We start from the raw sequence: 12,639 nt of genomic DNA on the forward strand, positions 1-12,639 counted from the left end.
ATAAAAATAAAATAAAGATATTGTGTCCGTCTAAAACTAAAAAATAAATAAAAATAAAAAATAAAGTGTCAGTTCTATATCAAAACTATAGACTCTTGGATCTGACAAAATGCTAACCATTATCAGATGTTTGGGTTCTCTAGTCTGTATTAAACACAAAAAGCAACAGGAAGACACAGGCACACTAGCTAGAAATAGAAGGCAATATAAGGCACAAAGGATTAGTACTGAAACCTGAAATTCTGTGATTTTTGAGGAGTTACTTTGTTAATGCAGCCTTCCCACCTACATGAATCTGTGTTCCCCCTAACCAAGAAGCCTTGGTTTTCCATTCCCAAATTACAGAACTCACCAAATTATTAACAGGTCACTTTAAAATTTTGTATCAACTGTAAATATCTGTTTTTTAAAAAACTAATGTGTACACCGCCCCCCAACATATATATGGTACAAAGTAAATTATATATATTTAAGTTTCTGCCATGCCAACAGACCTCTATTTAGAATGAAACCTTTAAAGAACAACGTATCTGTATTTTAAGGATCTCACTGGAGAATATTTGTCTGGAAATCATTATTTGCTACTTTAAAAGATTTTTAAATAATCTATTATCTTTGAAAATAGCTTAAAACCATAGGTGTAAATGTGATTATCTCATATAAAATAGCAATTCTCTTTTTCTAGAAAATACTACCCAAAAGGATAAACTCTTTATCAATTGCTATGGCTTCTTTATGTCTTTTCAAACACCACAAGATAAACTGATGTATCATCACCAAATTATTTAAGGCAGCAATTTTCTAAGTTATTAATGAAAAAGGTACTTAAAGAATTAAAACTCTGCCCAAATTAACAAAACCCAATGGAAAATAAATTTTCCCATTACTATTATTTTTTTGCCAATATACTACATTTCTACAGAAATCATTGTATATTGGCTTTTCTTTAATTCAGTACATAACCAGAAAGTATAATTTGAAATTAACTACTTATTGCCTGTCCCTCCCTTAATCCTTGATAATATCATAGGACAGTGTCCTGCAAATTAAAGATATTATAAAATAATAGGAAATATACTTTGGAATTTTCACATTTGAATATAACTTCTAAATATTACACCAACAGCCCCAAATGCAAACATTCATTATTCCTCAATATTAGCAAAGCAAAATCTCATTATAAAATTCAAAAAGATTATGTTAAAAGGGTCCATAAAAATTAGTCCAGCTATGCTACTCACAGACAGCATAGTTCTAATTTCTCCAAATTGAGGAAGTTAAAGCCTCTAGTATGTATTCTCTTCTTGACCCACGCACCTCTTCTAGGGATGAGTCCCACTTGTTTCTCCAGAAGTACAGTACAAAATGGCCACTGAATAGGAGGGCGTGCCTTTGTCATTACTAAGCATTTTCCTATCTGAAGCAGCTCTTAAAAAAAAAAAAAAAACCTGAATATTATTTCTTCAGTGCTACTATTACTCAGCAACTGCTGAAGAAAGTAATTAGAAGAGTGGGCCTTCAAAGGATGTTAGTTAATATCAATGTATTTTAAACATTTTTTATAAACTAGTAGGATAGATAAGAATATATTCATAAATTTTCCTGGCTGCAGTCTTCTAATATTTTCACTGAAAATCATTTTACCCACTTGCTCTTTCATGAGTACTTTAAACAGCAAAAAGTTTTTAGAATAGTTTTCAAGGTCTTTGTATACAATAGTATAAATGCTATTTAAGCACACTAGTCCATAAGTCCAAAAATAAAATAAAAAAAATCAAACATATTCATCAAAAGAAAGGCTACTGCCAGATATGGTGGCATAGGTCTGTAATCCCAGCTACCTGAGAAACTGAGGAAGGAGGATGACAAATTTGAGACTAGCCTGGGTAATAATAGCCAAACCCTGTCTCAAAATAAAATAGAAAGGGTTGGAGATGCAGTTCAGAGGTAAAGTGGTAAAGTGCTCACCTGGCATGTGCCATGTGTGAGGCCCTGAGTTCAATCCCCAGTACTGGGGGGAAAAAAAAGAATTTGTACTTCTATAGTTCTGGGAAGAGATAAAAAGGTGGACTTTTCTCTCAAAATGCTTCATAATTCTCCTACATTAGAAAGGGAGAGTCTAAAAGCAAAAGGAAAACAAGGTCAGGGCAAGGTATATATTGAAATAGAAAATCTATTTTCATAAAGATCTTAAAGAGATATGAAATTAAAGGCTGTGGGTCAATTAGCAAAATCTATCCATGTAGGTGGTTATAATTGTCAGCTACATAAATTACAATGTAGATTTAAAAATAAATAGTATCCTCAAATATGTTATTTCAAATAAAGACTAATGGACATTCTGATTTGCTGATTTTCTGTGGGAATAAGAGGAAGTCACAATGGATACTGTGAACAGTAGCCCCAAACCCCAGGCAATGAAGATGAGTAGTCTGCCTCACTGTGCAGTGAGGATGCTGAGCTTGGGGCTTTTTTCTCCTAAACCCATAAGGCATGATTTGCTTCCAGGAACTTGGAGGACACCTGGTACAGAAGCAGGGAAATAAAATGGAGTCTAGGTTTCTAACCTAGAAATATACCGGAAATGAGTAAATTTTCTTCCTGTATTTCCTAATTAATGGAAGCCTCAAAGGTAGTTTCAGATTTCCTAGAATGGATTTAAGAAAAATTTCATACTAAGGATGGTCTGGTACAAAGGATGATTTTATTACAATTGGGAAACAAGCTCTAGGGAAACTGATCTCATTCAGAGTCTCATTACTAACTAATATAAGTCTGTCTCTTTGATTCACTGACTAGTTCACTTTCCATGATGTTTTCTTACAGAATGAAAATTTTTAATATAACTGCATAAAGTACCATAATAAATAATATAAGTGCTATGTGTATTACAGCTTGAGGCAAAGGGACTTGCATTTTTTAAAAAATGCAATGAAAATACATAAAAGAGTTCTGGGATTGAAAAATAAAGTACCTGGAATGGTGGCACATGTCTGTAATCCTAGCTACTTGGAAGCTGAGGCAGGAGGATCACTAGTTTGAGGCCAGTCTCAACAATTAGCAAAACCCTCTCTCAAAAAATAAAAAGAACTGGGGTTGTAGCTCAGTGGTAGAGCCTCCCACCCCCAGGTTCCATCCCCAATACTGCAAGAAAACAAATTAACAAACAAACAAAAGAGGCTGGAGACTAGCTCAGTAGTAGGGCATTTGCCTAACATGCATAAGACTCTGTTTCATCCCTAGGATCACATACACCAAGAAAAATCCTAAAACAAAAAAAGGATAAAAGAGAGACATACTTATTCCTCTTTTCAAATGTTCAGATTTTTAAAAAGAAAAAAAATTTAATATCTATATCAGAGCCCTGAGGATATGTGGAGAAACCAAAACTGAAGAAACAACACAACACAAACAGGGAAAAAGCAGACTTGTTCCCCTAGAATAATTTTTATAATTCATATTAAACATGTAATTTCTTCTGCATATCTGGTGATAAACTAGCTTTAGTTGTCACTTTCAAATTAATAGGCTTGAGATTTAATAACAACATTAATATTCTATGATACTGATAAAAGTATAAATTTTGTATACTTCTAATCTCAGCTACTATTTGGAACTAGATTATTTTAAATAATAAAGTTTTAGGGTTTTATGTTTATAAACTAAAGCAGAAGATAAATTTTGAGGAAAAATAAGATGACATAATATCTTAAATTTTATATGTATAATTATTCCAGATAGCAAGCTCCATTATCAAAACTGCAAACACTGTCCACATGTACACTCACAGACCAAAACAATTTCCTTCCATTAGTCAAATCAATAATGCAAGTAGGACTCTACAAGTAACACTTTGGAAAATGCCTTAGTGTTCTTTAGAGGTATATAATAACCTTAAAAAATGCAAAGAAGCAATCACTCAAATAAAGGAGAACTTTTTTAAAACTTTGTTTTTACATGTGGGAGGTTTTGTGAGTTGTTTCCTTTCATTTGATTGATTTAGTGTTATACACACAAAAAAGTGCCAAAGCTGAACATACTGCCAAAAAAGGGTTAATATACAACTCACAGAGAAGTATAAAGGATGAAGCAGAGAAAGAGATCATGCTAGAAGGAATAAAAGTTATCTTTCTCAGTCAGGAACAAAGGAAGAAGGAGAATCAATTCAAACAAACACCAAAAACCTTGCCAGTAAAGAGTTCAACTATGAAAAATAAGGTTACCAAAGACAGATTTGAGGAGAATGCAAAAAGTTCCTTAAGGACAGCACTGTCTCTATAAGAAGGACTTAACAAAGAAATGGTTTAGATGCATGACAAATAATGTAAAGAGGCAGAAAAACTGTTCCTTCTGATAAAAAGGTCTTATTTCCAGGTACTTTTTTTTTTAATTTTTTTTTTTAGAGAGAATTATTTAAATTTTTTATTTTTTTTAATTTTTTTGTTTTCGGCGGACACAAAGTTGTGTTTGTATGTGGTGCTGAGGATCGAACCCGGGCCGCACGCATGCCAGGCGAGCGCGCTACCGGTTGAGCCACATCCCCAGCCCTTCCAGGTACTTTTCTCTCCTGGAATAGCAGAGTTTTAAAAAGAATGAATGACTCGAGGGCTGGGGATGTGGCTCAAGCGGTAGCGCGCTCGCCTGGCATGCGTGCAGCCCGGGTTCGATCCGCAGCACACATACAAACAAAGATGTTGTCCGCCGAGAACTAAAAAAAGAAAAATAAATAAACATTTAAAAAAATTCTTTCTCTCTCTTAAAAAAAATGAATGACTCGAAATTTCTGCTATTTATATATGCACGTATGTCATGCATGTATGTAGCAAGGATTGAATCCAGGGCGCATGACCACTGTGCCACATCCCGGGCCCTTTTTATTTGAGTCAGGGTCTCGCTAAGTTTCTTAGGGCCTTGCTAAGTTGCCAAGATTGGCTATGAACTCGAGATCCTCTTGCCTCAGCCTCCCAAGCTGCTGGGATTATGGTGTGCATCACTGTGCCTGGCTCTGCAATTAATTTATAACTAAGAAATCTGAAAGTTAAGAAAGAGCAACATCAGAACTTTAACACCTTTCAAAGGTGACTGGATAATTTTAACTTTCAAACATCTTAATTAGTAATTACAATAACAGAGTAAAACAATAATCTTGTTATTTCAGTATTTATTTTATTTCATGCTCACGTGAGACAAGGTGTCTGTCCATTTCCTAAACCCCTTTCCTGGTGTTTAGCCAGAGAGAGAGAGAGAGAGAAATCCAAGAAAGGTTACACTGGCCTCAGGATACGATGACTGTAGAAGGTTCTGATTAACATAAAGTCTTAGCCAGGCATGGTGGTGCACACCTGTAATTCCAGTGATTTGAAGTGTGAAGCAGGAGGAACAACAACAAAAAAGTTCCAGGCCAGCCTCGGCAACTTGGTAAGACCCTGTCTAAAAAACAAACAACTACAACAACAAAAAATTAATAAAAAAAGGGCTGGGGATGTCACTCAGTACCCCGGGCTCAACCCTAGTATTACAAATTATCCTAGAGAAGGAGGAGCCATACTCCAATATAACAGAATTAACCTTATAGGTATGTAGGGAATCTAGCCCTAAGATGAAGGTGGTTAGGTTCTAGGGCAAGGACTGGAAAATGGCCTGAAATCTCACTCTTCCTTTCCTCCTTCAGTCCCTCTCCTACACCATCTTTCAGGGCTCTTCTCCTTTCAGACTAGGAGGACTTATCTATGGTTTAGATATGAGACATCCCCCAAAAGCTCAAGTATAAGATAATGGAAGAAAGTTTAGAAGTGAAACAATTGGGTTATGAGAACTTTAATCCACAGATAAAGATTGAATGGGCCGTAATTATAGACACGGCATGACTGGATGTGGTGGGTCACTGGGGGCATGCCTCTGGGGTTTATATTTTGAAAAGAGCTCTCTGTTTCTTGATTGCCCTGTTCTGAGGTGCATTCTTTCTCCATACGCTTCTGCCATGATGTTCTGCCTCATCCCTGGCCCAGAGCAATGGAGTCAGCCATCAATGGACTGAAACCTCTGAAACCATAAGCTGAGCCCTCAAAAAACTTTTCTTCTTCTACATTGTTCTTCTCAGGTCTTTGGTCACAGTGACGAAAAAACTGACCAAAACAAGGACTCAATGTCAACCTCTAGAAGAAGCATAAATGATGACAAATGTAAGAAAAGATGGTAAAATTTACTAACAATCAAGGAAATAGAAATTAAAACAAGACACTTCAAAGGAGTTTTAAATCATTTTTTTTAAAGAGAGAGGGGGGGCGGATTTTTTAAAATATTTATTTTCTTTTTAGTTTTCGGCAGACACAACATCTTTGTTTGTATGTGGTGCTGAGGATGGAATCAGGGCCGCACACATGCCAGGGGAGCGCTTGAGCCACATCCCCAGATCCTCAAAGGAGTTTTAAAAGATGAGATGTTGCTAGAATATTTTCCAAAATTCTGCTTGATTTAAAATTTTAATTTTAACGTATCATGTGACTCTGGGTGTCAAGACATAAATGAGTCTGATTTCTGGCTCTAATAATCATTAAAGTAACAGCGTTATCCCAAATATGCCAAAAATATCACAAATTTCTGTAGGAAGAAGAGGTTAGGCCCTGTGATAGATACAGTGGAATAGCTTGTTCAACCTCCATTACATCTTTCTTCCAGTGAACCTCTTGTATTGCAGAGGCATCATTTGACATTTCCCAAATTAGCCTGCAGCTAGAGTGCTAGATATAAATTTAGAATTAGGGTTCATCCAATTAGGTGTACCTGTGAGAGACTAGGAAGGTAAAGGGAAACAGGTCCACTTTTTGCTCCTTTGGCTTCTCTTTTTCTCTTTTCCTGCTTCATGACCAATAATAATCTTGATGGAGTTTGATCCTCTAGATTTTTCAATAATAATGTAACCATTAACTCCCTGTATTTTGAAATCACCTTCTGTGTATAGTTGATAGATGGCTTTCTTTTCTTCACTAGGGTGTATGTCTGCCATAATATTTAGTGTCTAGAAGTAGGGCTGGTTTAATAAACTTGAAATACTCTGCAGTGGCTGAGTGGTAGGTGGCAAGGAAACATGCCCAATAAGCTTTCTGCTCTAGGAAGAGTTTAATAAAAATGACCATTATGCCTGAGAAGGAGGCACACTCATGTAATCCCAGTTACTTAGAAGGATGAGGCAGGAGGATCAAAAGTTCAAGGTTAACCTGGGCCATGCAGTGAAACCTTGTCTAAAAATGAAAAAAGGGTGAGGATGCAGCTCAGTGGGTTCAGTCCCAGTACCACCAAAAAAAGAAAGATGAGAGAGAGAGAGAGAGAGAGAGAGAGAGAGAGAGAGAGGGAAATGACCATTTACAAAGCTGTAAGCAGCACTCAGACAAACAGTACCCAGGGATCAGCAACAGCAGGAAGTCATTATCTTCCATAGGTCTAAAGATCAAAGGAAATAATCAGTGTTACTGATACTCTGCAAAGGCTGAAGTTACAAGGGAACAATTACCCAATAAGAGTTGTAGTTTTATGTACAAGGTAATCACTACTAAGTGGTAGCCCTGTGGGGAGAGAGAATAAGAATAAAAACCCAGACCTTTCCAGTGCCTCCTGATCTGTAGGTTCTTCCTACTGACTGAACCCAGATGAAATCATATGAGCAGAAGAATACAGGTGAACACAGGTAATACAGTTCATAATTGTCAGGGTGGAATTAGGGGTCTGAGGGATGCATGCAACAATAACATCAATTCCTCACCTATATACCTGAGTGTTAAATAAGTCATGAGTCAAAGAAGAAGTTGAAATGGAAATGACAACACTATGAGATAAACTATGTTTCAAAACTTAAAAGATATAGCCAAAGCAATATTCATGGGAAAAATTATAGCTTTATAAATTTTCTGCATTTAAGTTTTTAAATCATGAACCTAGAGAAAAGCAGCAAAATAAACACACAAAAAATGAAATAGGTGAAATGGAAAATTTTAAAATTTAAAACTGCAAGCTGAATTGAGCTGATCAAACAAAACCAATAACTAGTTCTTTGAAAAGTCTGTCGCTGTTACATATAATTATAATGCACCAATTAAAAAAAGAGAGGAAGAAAAAAGAAAAGTCTATCTGGCAAATCAATATTCTGGCAAAACTACAAGATAAAAAGAGAGGGTATGAATATACATAGATGATTTCTAATTAGTGTTATAAGTAAAACTAAAAATTAAGAAACTACTAAGAACAGTTTATATTAATAATTTTATAATTAAGGTTTAGAACAATTTTCTGGAAAGCCTTAATAATATGTAATATTTACTAAATACTTTCTATATGCCCAGGTATTACATAAATAATTTACCTATATTCAGTACTTAATTCTCATAACTGCTCTATGAGATAGGTACTATTAATTCTACTTTACTTTTGAGAAAACTGAAGCTTAGAGAGGTTAAGTACCTGCTTATAGTCTTTCAGAATAAAAAATTATCAAAAAAATGTAATTGACCAATAACCACACACACACACACACACACACACAAAAAGGAAGTGATATACAACATCCATTCTCCAGCAAAGACCTAGATCCTATAAGGGCCATTTAGCTATATCCTCATGGAAGAGATAATTCTCATTTTGTAAAATCAGTACTAGAGCACAAAAAGATGGGAAACTGCCTGACTCATTTGGAAGGCAAGCAATAAATGTTCATGGGATTGGATGATTCAATATTGTAAAGATGTCAAGTATTCCAAAATTAATCTACAGATTCAATGCAATCTCAATCAAATCTCATTAAGTTTTTTTTTTTTAAACTGAAATTGACAGTCTTTCAAGATTTATGTGGAAATACAATAAGGCAAGAATAGTGAAAAGCAATTTGAAGAAAAAGAAAGCTGAAGGGTTTTATCCAATTAGATATTAATACCTATTACAAAGTTACAATAATTAAAAAACATGGGAAAGGGCAAGATAATGACCAATGGAAAAGAAGAGGGAATTCAGAACAAATTCACACATAAAAGATACCCTGACTTGTCACAACACTACAACTCAGTGGGGAAAGAACAGTGTGTTCATTAAATGATGCCACCCAATTGGACATCCATACGGCAAAAAGAAATACAGAAAAAAACTCATATTCTTCACTTTATACCATACAAAAATCAGTTCCATGTGGATGGAAGATCTAAATGCAAGAGGTCAAGTAAAGCTTTTAGAGAAAATACCTTTGTGACGGGTAGGGTGGGCAAATATTTCTTTAAAAGCATTAACTATAAAAGAAAAGGTAATATAGCTCAGTTGGTTGAGTGCTTGCCTTGCATGCACAAAGCCCTGGGTTCAATCCCCAGCACCACAAAAAAAAAAGAAAGAAAGAAAAAGAAAGAAAGAAAAGGTAAGTTGAATTATAATAAATAAATTTAAGAACTTCTTCATTGAAAGACACTATTAACAGAGGGCAGATCTTGTATATAAGACTGAGATAAGAGATTTAAAGTATATATATCCACTAAAGGTAAAGTATATATATCCATTAAAGGTCTTGCACCTAGCATATATAAAGAATTTCTTCAACTCAATAACACAAAATAATAGAAAAATACAAGAAACTTGAGGTGGCTTCACAAAAGTGGCTTTACAATTGGCAAATAAACATATTAAACATCTTAACTTTCTTTTTTTAAATAAATATTTTTAATTGTAGATGAACATAATAACTTTATTTTATTTATGTAATGCTAAGGATTGAACCCAGTGCCTCACACATGCTAGGCAAGTGCTCTACAACTGAGCCACAACCCCAGCCCAATATCTTAACTTTCTTATCAAGGATATACAGATTAAAGCCACAAGAAGATTCCAGGATATAGCCACCAGAATGGTAAAAAGACTGAAATGAACAAGTGGTGGTGAGAACTTAACCTTTCATACATTGTTGGCAGAACACTTTGGTACAAACACTTTGTAATAACATTTGACAATATGTAAGGAGAACTTATGTTTTTCCTATGACTCAACTGATTCCACTTTGAAGTATATAGCCAACAGAAATACATTTAATAAAGCACATACCAAAAAGTTCACGGTAGCAGTATTCATAATAGTTTCAAACTGGAAACTTACCTCATGACTATCCTAAAAAAAAAAAAAATAGATTAAATCCTCATATATTCACACAGAATACTATGCCCAAATAAAAATGTTGACATCATGTGGATGAACCTCACAAAGAAAGCCAGAAAGCAAAAAAATCCAGATACAAAAGAAAATGTAAAAGGAATTGGAAAGTCTGTAAGCAAACCCCCCAAAATACGCATACACAAAAGTCATCTAGGTTAGTTACTAGAAGTCTGAATAGAACTTATGTTTGTGGTGGGGAGTAGTGACTGAAAGGAGAAGGGAGTTTCTAATTGTCCCAGTGATGTTCTCTCTCTCTCTCTCTCTGATGTTCTCTCTCTCTCTCTCTGCCATATGAGGGATTGAACCCATGGCACTCTACTTCAGAGCTACATTCCCAGCCCTGATATTCTGTTTCTTCATCTGGAAGCTGCTTACATAGGTGTGTGCAATGTGTGTACATACATCAGTCTTTTGCATACTTATGATGTATGCTTATTCTTAATATTATAATTATGGTTAAGATATGAGGTGTCCTCCAAAAGCTCATGTGTGAAGCAATGTAAGAAAGTTTAGGGGTGAAATAATTGGGTTATGAGAACTTTAATCTAATCAGTACATTAATTTCCTGATAGACATTAACTGGATGTTAACTGTAGGCAGGTAAGGTGTAGCTGGAGGAGGTGGGTCATTGGGGATCCATCTTTGGGTTTTCTATTTTGTCTGTGATAAGAGGAGCTGTCTCTGTGCTTCCTGGCTTTCCTGTCTTGAGTTCCTTTCCTCCTCCACGCCCTTCTGCCATGATGTGCTGCACAGAGCAATGGAGTCACTGTCTATAGACTGAGACCTGTGAAACCATGAGCCCCATATAAACTTTTCCTCCTCTAAAATTGTTCTTGTCAGTTTTTTGTCTATATCAATGAAAAAACTCACTAAAACAATACAAATTAATGTGTATTACTTAGAGTAAATAAGCAGCAATTGGAATTTTTTTCCCTACATTTTAATAAAGGCTTAATAGTATTTGAAGAACTCATGTAAATCATCCATCCATCATCCCTTCCTCCACACCCCAATTGATTAGAGAGCCTTGAGCATGCTAAGCAACAAAGTAGGCAGGAGGCACTCTACCCCTGAGCCATATACCCACCCCAGTTCCTAAGTCAATTTTTAAGAAGCTAAGCTGGGTATGATGTAGCTCAAGGTAGGAGGAATGCTTACCATGTGAGAGACCCTGGGTTCAATCTCCAGCATTTGCAGGAAAAAAACGGGGGGTAGCATCAAGTGGACAAATGAATGAAGAGAATCACTCAAGCAAAGAAATAAAAATAGCTAATAAATGTATAAATACCCAAAATGTAAATCAGAACAATGGAATGCAGTTTTTGCCTATCAAGCTCCAAAGATTAAAGGAAACTAACAAGGTTGGTGATAATAATTTGATAAAATTAATACTTTCTTATTCCTAAAAGAAATGTGAATTGGCATAACCTTTCTTAATAAATCTTAAAATGTTCATGTTCTTTGACCTACTAGATCCTAGAAAATATTCTAAGGAAAATCAGAGTTTCAGTAAAAGATGGACTTATATCAGGTTTGACTACTACAGTATTTTGAAACAATCTATTCATAAAGGGAAACTGGTTATGATATGTTACATGATGGGATAGCATATTAACAATCATGTTTTCAAAGAGTGATGAGTAGAAAAAGATGTATGATAAATTAAGTGAAAAAATATATATAAAATTCTACGTGTATATGTTTTATGTTAACAAATCTCATACACATTAACATTCATTTGAACAAAAAGTCTGTAAGAATACATAGCATATTGTCAGTAGTGGCCATCTTTGGGTGGTGGGAAATGGGTCATTTAATTTTTTTAGTTGTGTTTATTTTCCACAATAAAATGTTCTTTGAGCATTTATTACTATTATATTCAAAACTCAAAGAATAATGGGCTAAAAAATATGGTTACCAGTTTCCCCTGCTCTAGAAATCTAAGCAACCCAGATTTCTCCCTCCTTCAACTCCCATATGCAATTGAAAATGCCTATCCAAAGCATTATTCCATTATTTCTTCTCTCGTTTCCAAAATTTAGTGAACTCCTTGCACCCAGATTCTACTTTATAGTGAAATGGCCACATTTCCCACAATTTCTACATTGTGGAAACATCAAACCACTTTACACAGTGAACTGCCACACCCCAGCCCCTAAAAATGCACACCAGGTACTTCCACATCTCCCACCCTAGGCATACTCAGAGCTCTTCTCCTACGATATCTTTTCTCCCTTCCATCTTCCTAATTCGATTCATAATTCAAGATTCATCTCGGATCTCGTTTACCGGGTATAGTTCTTGGAGGCTGCAAGAAGAGACAGCCGTTTCCAAATTAATCTTCCAATGACAGTTGAACATGTCAACATTTAACATTCCGCAGTTAGTTCCTCATTATCTTGTTGTATGGCATGGGGTCATTTTCCTTTTCTTAAAATCTAGGATGAGCTAAAGCACACATAT

The 12,639-nt window shown here is 35.2% G+C and overlaps 1 protein-coding gene across 6 annotated transcripts in view; it reads right to left on the bottom strand.

Moving 5' to 3' along the window:
• Positions 1-12,639, bottom strand: part of Vezt (vezatin, adherens junctions transmembrane protein) — a 76,891-nt gene that overhangs the window by 63,392 nt on the left and 860 nt on the right. The window lies entirely within an intron of this gene.

The sequence above is a fragment of the Marmota monax genome, unplaced genomic scaffold (genome assembly GCF_021218885.2).
Source record: "Marmota monax isolate L192 unplaced genomic scaffold, Marmota_monax_Labrador192_F-V1.1 WCK01_AAM20220418_F8-fsc00036, whole genome shotgun sequence".
NCBI lineage: Eukaryota > Metazoa > Chordata > Mammalia > Rodentia > Sciuridae > Marmota > Marmota monax.